The following is a 12,250-nucleotide window of genomic DNA, read 5'->3' as shown; positions in this document are numbered from 1 at the left end:
CCCTGAGTTGTAGAACTTTCCTGGTCTTTCTCCTTCCTGGCTCAGGGGCCACGTGAAATCCCAAGAGACCTCTTTGCTTTCTCCTGCCCCCTGCCCCACTTTTAAGTTTTTCTGTTTTGTTCTCTACCTCCTTGAATTTCTGAAATAATAACTCCCCTGACAAAATTTTATTTCTTCTTCTTTCTATCCCTGGCATCATCCCATATCACTGTCCTCTGTGGGTCCTTCTCTTTCATCTCCGGTCATTGTTGGGTTTCCATTTTAAGCACCTCAATTTTATTTCATCATTCCTTCCTCTGGAGCGGGTTACTCATACATAATCTCTTTAGTTTTGGGATGGTGAGGAGAGCAGGGTACATCCTCAGGCACTGTGTAAAGTTGCCAGATTTTGGCTGGGAAAATATACAGCCTATTCTGGATACAAAATAATGGGAAGAATGGGAGGCTCCTAAGAGTTATCAGCAGGGTCCAACCAGGCTTAGGCTTAAATTCAGCTCAATTCAGCCAACATTTATTGGGGACCTACGCACTGACAAGGATGTATATCAGGTGTGTAGGAATAGGACCATGATATAGAATGGCACAGTTAAAGGCAGGATAAGTTTCAGACAAAAAAGAAAACCCAATCCTGGCAGACCCTCATTAAGGCACGCTCCTTTGCACATAGTAGACACTTAAGAACATCTTTGTTAAATGAAGAAAATAATTTCTTTGATTATGTATATTTTTTCACCTAGTTGCTGTGAATTGGGGTTTCCACAAAAAGATTTTTTTTGTAAGATTTTATGTTGTAGGACTCTGTGTGCAACAACACATCCAGTCCTACTTGTCTTCCTTCTGCTTCTGTGATAATGGATGGGGCAGCGGCAGAATGGAGTCTTCCTGGAAAATGTGAAGGAGACACTTGGACTCAAGACAAGAAAGAACTTGTAAACATATTAGTCTTTGGGGAAATCTTACTGCAAATTGCTCTGAAGAATGTAGACAGAAAAAAGGACAGAGAAAAAGAAAGGGTGAGGGAGGATAAATCCAGTTTTAAAAGCAAACAGAAATAATGGCTTAGGTCAGATGGGTTTGTTGCACCAACATACTTCATGACCCAAGGAATCTCATTTGATTATGAGTAACCATCCTTAAAATTTAAATATAAAACTTAAATTTTGGGGGTACAAAGTGCTTATCAGATTATTTATCACTCCTCTTTGGGTTGGTGTCTACTGTAGCTATGTGAGAGGAGGCAATGTAGTGTAGCATCTTGAGGAGAAGGGACTTGGGTCTCCTGGTTCAGCTTCACCATAATCTTACTGTTTAATCTTTGGCAAGCTCCTTCCCTTCTCAGTGCTCTAGTTTCTTCTCCGTAAAATGAATAGTTTGGACTAGGTCAGTGGTTCTAAATGCACGGTCCCTGAATCAGCAACATTGGCATCATCTGGGAACTTGCCAGAAATGCAAAATTCCTTCCACATCAGAAACTCCCTCCAGGTGATTCTGGTGCATGCTCAACTTTGACACTCCCTGGACTAGTCATTCTGTGTTTCTATAAATGAAGTCATGGAAGCACATGCAGATCAGATGTAGGCAATTGAGGCAGATGTCAGCGCTGTAGGCCACCAATTCACAGCTGCTTGGTTGTGGACAGTAATGGGCCTGCTCTGCATAGAGTGAACTGAATCACAGCTCCCATCCTTCCCTTGCTCTGGCTCCAGATGGCCCATCATAGGCATACTAAGTGCGTATCTAGGATACTAGCAAAGCAGGGCCACTCACCAATGGTATTTGTGTTTGGAAAAAAATTTGATACCTGATGGTCCCAAAAAACATTGAAGTATTCCTCATATGAAAAATCAGAACATCATTAGACCTCTTTATATTTAGTTTATTGCTTAGTGCTTTTAAAAAGTTTTTTGAAATTCTCAGGGCAGGGATGGGGACATGATGGGCACTATACAACCTTTTCAAGGTTAGGGTATTTAAAGTTCCCTGTTCTGCCCTTTCTCCTTGTTCTTCCCTAAGGAATGCAATAAGTAAGTCACCATACTTCATAGACTCTAAGAAGCTCCTCTTTTTTAATTAAGGATTTTATCTATTTATTTTAAAGAGAGTGAGAGAGTGCATGAGAGCAGGAGGAGGGGCAGTGGAAGAGGGAGAGAATCCCATGCAGACCCTATGCTGAGCAGGGAGCCCATCGTGGGGCTTGATCTCTCAACCCTGAGATCACACAACCTGAGCCAAAACCGAGAGTCGGATGCTCAACCGACTGAGCCACCCAGGTGCCCCTAAGAAGCTCCTCTTTCCCCTCTCTGAGACTGGGATGTATCTTACAATTTTTGGTGCCTTAGATCCAATTAAATATATTGTTGCCATTGTTGATGTTCCTTAGAAAACATTCTGTGTCGGGCTCTCACCCATATCATTTCCTGAAGTCTAAAACTCTTGTATAACCCTTGCATCTGGAATGAAAGTTCATGGCCAGTGTGTACCATGGTTTAGGCATTCTGACAAACTTAAGCAGGAGGTACTTACTTGGTTATGTGTAGAGCTCCCACAGTTGTGGCGTCTCTTAGGTTATTTGGTGCTGGGGATCAGTAGCTTCCTCTAGGCAGGTTGACTACTCTTGGGCAATGATTAATGTTCTGGAATAGAGTGTAGTGGTGGAAAATGTCTTAGATGCACACCTGTCATTAAGGAGCTCATGTTATAGTGGACACACATGAAGGTCAACAAGGAATAATAATGTAAAATGCTAAATGCCATAAAAGGCAAATATAAACGTCTAAAGAGGGAAAAATTGAGTCAGCATGGGTTTGTTGGGTGTGACTTCACAGAGGAGGTGACAGTGCCTGGCTCTTAAAAAGGAATAGGAGATTGCTAAGTAGAAAAGGAAGACATGCCTAAATGTTCTTAGGATACACTTACATTCGTGAATTTTTTTCATATGTAAATTATACTTCAATGAAGTTCTTTTTAATACCTTTCCAAAGGAAAGTGCTTTGAGCCTGAAGTGCGAGGTCCATTTGGGAAGTGCTGAGCAAACCTTCGTGGCCTGCAAAGAGAGTGCTGTGAGTGGGGAGAGATGAGGTAGGAGGGTTTGTTTGTAATCAGATTGTGCAGTTTTCTCTGTCATACTAAGGAATTGAATAAATTTAAGAGGGTGTTGGGTAGAAAACAGATATTTGGAAATAAGCAGGATAGGCTGTGAGGTTGTGGGATTTGTCACTATCAGCTAGAAAAATTTGCTGTTATTTAGCAATAAATGTAACTCTGATTTCCTTGGCAGCCCCGTCAAAAAGAGATGTGTGGTGAGTTAGATAGTTTTCATTAATTGATAAAGGGAAGCAAGTCAGTTTGTCAAAAGAGAAAAACTATTTTCCTGGTGCTAAATTGTAAGGAATTTCCTATGTGCACTTTAATATTGGGGTCTTTGAACAGCATAGCTTAAAATAATAATGTCACATTTCTTTATACTAACTCCCAACTCCATGGCAATGGCAACTGTGTGACTCATCTCTGTAACTTTAGAAGTCAGGGCTCAGTAAATCTGGTGGAATGACCGTGTGACTCTCAGAGGCAGTGGGAGGCTCAGTGCTCAGGACCCTCTGCTTCCTGGAGAGGAGATTGACCCAAACCCCAGCAACTGGTGCTGTGCTTAGTCATTAAGGACTCACAGGACAGGCAGCATTGCAGTGATAGTGTGGAGAGAGGACACCCTACAATTAATTCATCACGGGACTTTGGATTAAGGTCAGCCGCATGTAACAGAAAATCTAAAATAACAGTTGTATTAGTTCAACATGGATTAATTTTCTCTCACATATTTTCACGAACTGAGCCCACCCATGAGACCAGATAAAAATAGAACATTACTCAGAAGCCCTCTTGTGCCTCCTTCCAGATCTTAGCTCTCCCCAAGGGTAACTACTATCTTGACCTCTAGCACAAAGAGATTAGTTTTGTCTGGTTTTGAACTTTGTTAAATGAAATCATTAGTATGTACTGTTTTCATCTGACAGCAGAAACTTTAACCTTTTTTATTATAAAATCATATATAGGGGTGCCTGGGTGACTCAGTTGGTTACACATCTGACTCTTGGTTTTGGTTCAGGTTGTGAGTTGGAGCCCCATGTCAGACACCATACTCAGCATGGGGTCTGCTTGAGATTCTCTCTCCTTCCCTCTGTGCCCCTCCCCTTGCTCAAGCCCACATGGGCACACTCCCTCTCTCTCTCTCTCAAATAAATAAATAAATAAATAAATAAATAAATAAATAAATATTTTAAAAAATAAGTAAAATTATACGTAGATACAGAAAACTATAAACAAGTATGTAGTTTAATGAGTTCTTGTAACCTAAATCAGGAAATAGGACCCTGCAGCGAACCCAGGGCCCTCCATGTGCCCACCGCAAGTCTCAAACTCCATTCCAGTAAAAAGTGATTACTCTTAGAATGATCATTTCCTTGAGTTTGTTTATAGTTCCATCACCTAACTCTGCATCCCCAGACATTATATGTTAATCCTGTCCATAAAATATCTTGCCCATTAAAGTTCATTATGTCATTTACGTCTCTTTTATTTTTTTTAAGATTTTATTTATTCATGAGAGTCAGAGAGAGAGAGAGAGAGAGAGAGAGAGAGAGAGGGAGAGGCAGAGACACAGGCAGAGGGAGAAGCAGGTTCCATGCAGGGAGCCCGATGCGGGACTCAATCCCGAGTCTCCAGGATCGCGCCCTGGGCCAAAGGCAGGCACTAAACCGCTGAGCCACCCAGGCTGCCCAATTACATCTCTTTTAATCTACCAGCCTCCCTTCCATTCCTTTCTTATTCTCATAATTCACCTGCTGAAGAACCTAGACCACTTGACCTGTGGGGTTTCCTGCAACCTGGATTCTTATTCCACACTCATGGTGCAGTTTAACATAATCCCCTGTTCTTTATATTTCCTGCAAAACTAGCAGCTGGGGGATCCCTGGGTGGCGCAGCAGTTTGGCGCCTGCCTTTGGCCCAGGGCGCGATCCTGGAGACCCGGGATCGAATCCCACGTCAGGCTCCCGGTGCATGGAGCCTGCTTCTCCCTCTGCCTGTGTCTCTGCCTCTCTCTCTCTTTCTCTCTCTCTGTGTGTGTGTGTGTGTGTGTGTGTGTGTGTGACTATCATAAATAAATAAAAATTAAAAAAAAAACTAGCAGCTGGATCCAGAGACTCTGTGGAGTTGGGTTGGATCCCATTGGTAGGACTCTAAGTGGTGTGGCATTCTTTCATCTGGAGGCACATGATGTTCAGTTGCACCTACTAGTGTGGTGTTAGTAGCTCTGGTGCTCAATGCCAAATCCATTAAATCACTACAAGTTGCAAAAATGGTGATGTTCTATTATTTCTCTTTTACTTATAAGTTTGACTAAGAGATGTTTCCCTTCACCTACTATTTTGCTACTCAGAGATATTGTCAGCAGTGTGCTTAAGCCACATTTTACCGGCTCTTGAGAGTCAGTTGTGCATGTCTCTTCCCAATCCTATGTTCATTGATATCACATTGGTAGCTTGAAATTGGCCACGGTAAGAGAATTTACAACATGGAAGTTGGCAAATGGTACGAATCAGGGCTTTCCCCCTAGAGTCAGTTGTTAGACATTCACCAGCACACAACTGGCTACAGTTTATATAGGAAAGACAGGTTAAATACTCCATTCTTCCCCCTTTATTTGCCAGCTTTCAAGGTAATGAATTGGTTCCCTAGCATTTTCCAAAGATAATCAAATAGGATTTTCATATCATTATGAATTCATGGAATTAAACATACTAGGTGAGTTTTAATCCAGTGCTCTTATATCCTCTTGAGGTTCAGATTATCCCCACTTTGGCCAGTGTGGGGATATGATAGATGGGGCTCCAGCAGCTAGTTAGGCTTGTAATTTGTTTGAGTTTATAGCCACCATCTTATTATTTGTTTTCTATTTGTCTCATCTGTTTTATACTCTTTTCTATAGTTTTCCTCACCTTATTTTGGATGAATCAACTATTATACACTATTCCTTTTTTCTCTTCTCTGAACTTGTTAATTATACATTCTTTTATTATTATTTTAGTGGCTACCCTAGAGAGCACAACATATATTCAAGCTCTTTATGTCCTTTTGTTCCCTAGTCTTTAGCATAGGTTTCCATCTTTAAGATCACCTCATGGTCCCAATTGCTGCTACAGCTCCAGCTATTTTATTCACAGCCCAGATAACTGGAAGGAAGAAATGGGGAAGGGCAAAGGGGGTACTTTATTAAAGAGCTTTCCTGGGAATCTTTTCCCAAGAGATTAAATCCCAATGGGCATCTTTATCCGGGGTGCAGACATGGAAATGTAGTTTCAGTTGGGCACAATACCCAGGACTTTGTTACTAAGGAAGAAGTGCAGGATGGATACTGGGTAGGCAATGTGCAGTTGCTGCCTTACTTTAATCTCTTTAGACCTCATCTGAAAAAGTAGGCAGTTAGACTGGAAAACAGCTAAGGCTATTTAAGAATTCTAAGCATAGTCAAAAAATACTTTTATACCTCTGTCTTCTTAGTAATTTAATGACAAATGGCAACTTTTTTCCTTAATGAAAATTCTTTTTACCTTTCTGACCTTTCTAAAACATATTTTTATATTGTGAAGAAAATTCAGTGTCAAAATCTAATAGAGAAGTACACAATTGAACAAAGCTCTCCATCTGGCTTTGTGAAAACATAATGTCCAATACCCTCTCTCCTCATCTCTTACAATAATCTGGAATTTTTCAGCAAAATTTTCTGAAGTGAGACACTTTTTGAATACTTTGGACAAAGATTGTTAGAATGGTAGTGTTCAAGTGTTTCAGAAATGCAGCTGAATGAGAGCAATACAGTGATCTGTCTGTAGAAAGGGATGGATGGTGTGGATACAAGTATGTAAGATTATAAACTGAGAACTGTAGGGCCCAGAGGGACCTCACATGGAACCAATTTTCCTTGTAAGGGAAGGAAATAGAGGAGTTAAGAATTTTTGGAGGGTCACGTTTGAGTAGAGCTGGCTACAGATCAAGTTGCTCCCCTCTATGGATAACACTGAGTCATGTCTACTAATACCACATTTGATAGGGCCTAGTTTTGCTTTCGTTGGTTGTAAAGTCAGGTACTCCCTCTTTTGCCAGTGCAGGAGGGAAGGAACCCTAACCTAATATGGAAGTCTGACTTCACTCCTGAAGTCTTCCTTCTATTGCCTTCAGCTCTGCTTTCCAGCCATCTCCAGTTCCATTGGTTGTGGCTCTGCCCTGGAGGCCCACAGGATAGGCTGAATTTGTCTTGTACTACATGGACCCCCAGAGAATTGAAAACAGCCATAATCTTCCCCCATATGGCTGATTTTTTCTTCAAGAACTCCAGATCCCCATGGGGGAATGGTAACTATTGATAACACCTTTCTGTCACAGAGCACATCTGTAGTTGTTTGCTGCAGAGTGTCCCATGATGCACCTGCCAAGAACATGTGCTTAGAGACTGCTGCCTTGCATGTGTCCCAGGAGTACTTCCCTTTGAATGGAGGGTGCAGGTGCTGCAGCAGCCATTACAGAAGCCAAAGGCCCATGGGTAGTAAGGCTTCATACTTACTTTTCTGGGTTTGCTGGACAGACTGCCCTTGCTGATTTGGATCTGGATTTTAAAGTTGCAGGGCAGTTTGTGAGCAAACTAAAAATGCTTACCATATACTGTGAAGATGGCACACTGTAAGACAAATAGAACCTTCCATTTGTTTTTCTGGTAATGGTGAGTAGCTGTGTCCAGCTATCCATAGGCTAGTTCCTCCAGAGACTACAGGCTGTGACATATTTTATCCAGACAGGGACTCAGTCTATCTCCAGGATAAAAAAATAACCTTCCCATCAATGACTCACAGAGGAACAGAGCTGGGAAGAAATCTGAGGGACTGGCTGGGCGGGCCCCTCTATGGATGAACAAATGATGCACAGTTATATCTGCTGTTCCAGTATAGCATCTGCTGTAACTGGTCATACAGACCGATAGTCCATTCTTCTCCCTTTTCAAAGGAGTCATTTCCATGGAAAAGAAACCCATAACTTCGGCTAAGAGATTTCTGTCCCCACCCCGAATCTCTGTTTCCTTGTTTGTAAATTGAGAGAGATGTCCTTAAAATATCCAAGACCTGTTTTGAGTTCCATGACAAGTGAGACTAGAGTCAAAGATTGAGCTAGGGATAGGATCTTGGCATTCTAGGATCCAGCCCAGGGCCAAGCATATACTCCTTGCTGCCTAGCCTCATCTCCTGCTCCTACACAGTGAAATAGAAAGAATCTTTCCTTGTCTTTTCAGAACTATGTAATACAATTATTCTGATTACTACGGAGAGCACTTACCACTAAACACGAGGATTCATTTTCTGTAACGCTGATATTTCATATCAGGATCCTTTTAGGCTCAATTAGCCTCATGGAAGATAATGGAAGGCACTTGCAATCTGTACTTTTAAATATACATGCAGTTGTTTAGACACCTTTTGTTTGTTCCTCAATGCTGCTCCATGAGAAAAGCAAGTATAAAGGTGCTTATATAAAAACTCAATATTAATAATGAAAACATTGCCTGATTAGCTTAAGTACTGATGGCAATACTATTGGGCAGGTGCTTTATATAGAACCCCCCTGAAATCTGAGCAACATTCAAAGAGGACCGAAGTCCACAAACCTAAACCGATATAATTACCAATAGATATCGATAAACACATGAAAGCATATTTTAGCTTCACTGGTAATCACATAAATGCAAATACATTTTTAAAATGATGAGATATCATTTTGTTACCTATAAAATTAGTAAAAAAGTTTTTTTTCATGATGCTCAGTTTGGCAAATGTGAGGCGAAATGGGTTCCTGTATATGCACAGTGAATCGATTCATCTCTCCTGGAATGCAGTTGAACAGTATGTATGAAGAGCCCTTTGACTCAAGAATTCTACATTTATCTATCTATCATCTATCTATCTATCTATCTATCTATCTATCTATCTATCTATCATCTATGTCTTTTTTGAAGATTTATTCATTTTTCTGAGAGAGAGAGAGTGCAGGCAGGAAAGGGGCAGAAAGAGGGAGAGAAGCAGACTCTACACTGAGCATGGAGCCCCATGCAGGGCTCGTCATGGGGCTGTTGTGGGACTTGATATGATGATCCCAAGTTCACAACCTGAGTTAATATCAAGATTTGATTGCTTAACCAACTGCACCACCAAGTTGTCCCAAGAATTCTGCTTTTAGGAATTTTACTCTAAAACATAATCAAGGAGGCAGATGTTGATTTATGCACAAAGGTGTTAATCATAGGAATTTTAGGGGGAAATTGGAAACAATGTCTAAAAATAGATGAATGATTAAATAAATTACAGTATGTCTTCATGAAAGACCATTTTGAAGCTTTACTGATCATGGTTTTAAAAACAGCTGTTAATTCAGCTGTTAATTCACTTTGCTCCTTCCCAGCATCACTTGGGGCTGCTTTCCTGAACACAGCCTCTCACAACTGAACCACCTTAGCATTTCTCATTCTTAAATGCTTCATGAATGTCTCGTGAACACTGTGTTCTAAACTGCCCCTTCCTTCAGCCACTCTGAACCAGACTCTGCTGCAAGTAAGAGGTAACAAGGTGCAGGAAGACCACTACACCCCTCCCCGCCAAAAGAAAGGAAAAAGCACCAGGCTAGCCTCACCTCCATGGTCTGGAAGAAAGGGGGATAATGTATTCCTGCCATTACCCACTGGCTTCACTCTCCCCATCCAAGGCAGAAACTCCAGTAGGGAGAAGGTCATAGCAGCAGTGGAGAGGTGACAGCAGCCCACTACACTACATGAAAAGCAGTGTTCAGCTTTAGGTAATGCTCTTTCTAAGAAATCCTAGGGATCAGAGAGGGTCCAAAGACTGGGACAAGGATGAGGAAGGATCTTTCCTAGAACTATTTTGAGGGAGCTTGGCTGGAGAAGTGAGGACTCAGAGTATCAGATATCACCCCTGTCTAGAATGAAAGGGGGTTAAACCTACTTTACAGTGACCCCAATGATAGAAACTGAATCAACAGGTAGAACTCACAGGGAAGCAACTTTTGACTCAATACAAGCAGGCACTTATTTTTAAAAATATTTTATTTATTTATTCATGAGAGACACAGAGAGAGAGAGAGAGAGAGAGAGGCAGAGACCCAGGCAGAGGGAGAAGCAGACTCCTCACAGGGAGCCCAACGTGGGACTCGATCCAGGGTCTCCAGGATCACACCCTGGGCTGAAGGCGGTGCTAAGCTGCTGAGCCACCCAGAGCTGCCCCAAGCAGGCACTTATATTTGAACATAATGTACTTAAAACTTGTTTTGTTGATTATATAATATTTGCATATGGTAAATCATTCCAAAGCCACAAAGAGATGTACAGTGAAAAGGAAATTGTCTTCCTACATCTGTCCCTCAGCCACATGTCAGTCCCAAGCCCCCTGCCTCCCGCCAAACTACCCACCCTTCCCACCACCAGGCAACCAATATTGGTAGTTTCTTGTATATTCTTCCAGAAATAGTCTATGGTCTTATGGAGTCTAAATACATGCATACTAAGGCAGGAAACCACAAATGTTGGAGAGGATGCAGAAAAAAGGGAACCCTTTTACACTGTTGGTGGGAATGTGAAATGGTGCAGCCACTCTGGAAAACTGTGGAGGTTCCTCAAAGAGTTAAAAATAGACCTGCCCTACAACCCAGCAATTGCACTGCTGGGGATTTACCCCAAAGATGCAGATGCAATGAAACGCCGAGACACCTGTACCCTGATGTTTATAGCAGCAATGTCCACAATAGCCAAACTGTGGAAGGAGCCTCGGTGTCCATCGAAAGATGAATGGAGGGCAGCCCAGGTGGCTCAGAGGTTTAGTGCTGTCTTCAGTCCAGGGTGTGATCCTGGGGACCTGGGATCGAGTCCCACGTCAGGCTCCCTGCATGGAGCCTGCTTTTCCCTCTGCCTGTGTCTCTGCCTCTCTCTCTCTCTGTGTCTTTCATGAATGGATAAATAAAATCTTTAAAAAAAAATAAAAAAAAGAAAGATGAATGGATAAAGAAGATGTGGTTTATGTATACAATGGAATATTACTCAGCCATTAGAAATGACAAATACCCACCATTTGCTTCAATGTGGATGGAACTGGAGGGTATTATGCTGAGTGAAATAAGTCAATCGGAGAAGGACAAACATTATATGGTCCCATTCATTTGGGGAATATAAATAATAGTGAAAGGGAATAGAAGGGAAGGGAGAAGAAATGGGTAGGAAATATCAGAAAGGGAGACAGAACATGAAGACTCCTAACTCTGGGAAACGAACTAGGGGTGGTGGAAGGGGAGGAGGGTGGGGGGTGGAGGTGAATGGGTGACGGGCACTGAGGGGGGCACTTGACGGGATGAGCACTGGGTGTTATTCTGTATGTTGGCAAATTGAACACCAATAAAAAATAAATTTATTATTAAAAAAATAAATAAATACATGCATACTATAAGCACATGACAGACTATTCTATATATATCTTTTTTATTCAAAACGGTTTAAGATTATTCTTTATTAATCCATAGAGTACCACCAACTTCTTTTTAATGATTGTATATAACTCTTTGTATGACTGAATTATAATCTATGAAGCTCTCTTCTTAGTTGACATTTCGGATGTTTTCAGTTGCCAGCCATTATATAAAATACTTCAGTGAATATCTTTGAATATATGAAACACATGTGTAAATAATCTGTAGAGCTAATTCCTAGAATTGAAATGGTTGTTAAAAGATCTTTTCAATATAAAAGTTCAAAAACATTTAATACCATTAAAAAATTCAGAAGATACAAAGGGTATATGTGAAAGGTTAGCTTTCATTCCAGTCCTTCAGCCTTTTTCAGTTCTTTTTTCCCCCTTATCAACCAGTGTTAAGGGTTTCATATATATTCTTGAATACTGATTTCCTTCCGTTTTTAAAAGTGCAAATGGTAGCACATTGTATTTGTGACTTTGTGACTTGCTTTTTTTTTTTTTTTAGATTTTATTTATTTATTCATGAGAGACATACACAGAGAGAGAGAGAGAGAGAGAGAGAGAGAGGCAGAGACACAGGTAGAGAGAGAAGCAGGCTCCATGCAGGGAGCCTGATGTGGGACTCAATCCCAGGTCTCCAGGATCACACCCAGGACTGAAGGCAGCGCCAAACTGCTAAG

General features: G+C 41.3%; 1 protein-coding gene across 3 annotated transcripts in view; it reads left to right on the top strand.

Moving 5' to 3' along the window:
- The window catches only part of FRMPD1 (FERM and PDZ domain containing 1), a 140,419-nt gene that overhangs the window by 20,630 nt on the left and 107,539 nt on the right, over window positions 1–12,250 (top strand). Inside the window, exon 2 of one of the 3 annotated variants that reach the window (XM_072727907.1) lies at window positions 2,982–3,078. The exons of the other annotated variants lie outside the window; for them this stretch is intronic. The gene's annotated coding sequence lies outside the window, so the exon portion shown is untranslated. The remainder of the gene's footprint in view (window positions 1–2,981; window positions 3,079–12,250) is intronic. 3 annotated transcript variants of the gene reach the window in all.

The sequence above is a fragment of the Vulpes vulpes genome, chromosome 12 (genome assembly GCF_048418805.1).
Source record: "Vulpes vulpes isolate BD-2025 chromosome 12, VulVul3, whole genome shotgun sequence".
Taxonomy (NCBI): Eukaryota; Metazoa; Chordata; class Mammalia; order Carnivora; family Canidae; genus Vulpes; species Vulpes vulpes.
This window is presented reverse-complemented; position numbering and strand designations above follow the sequence as displayed.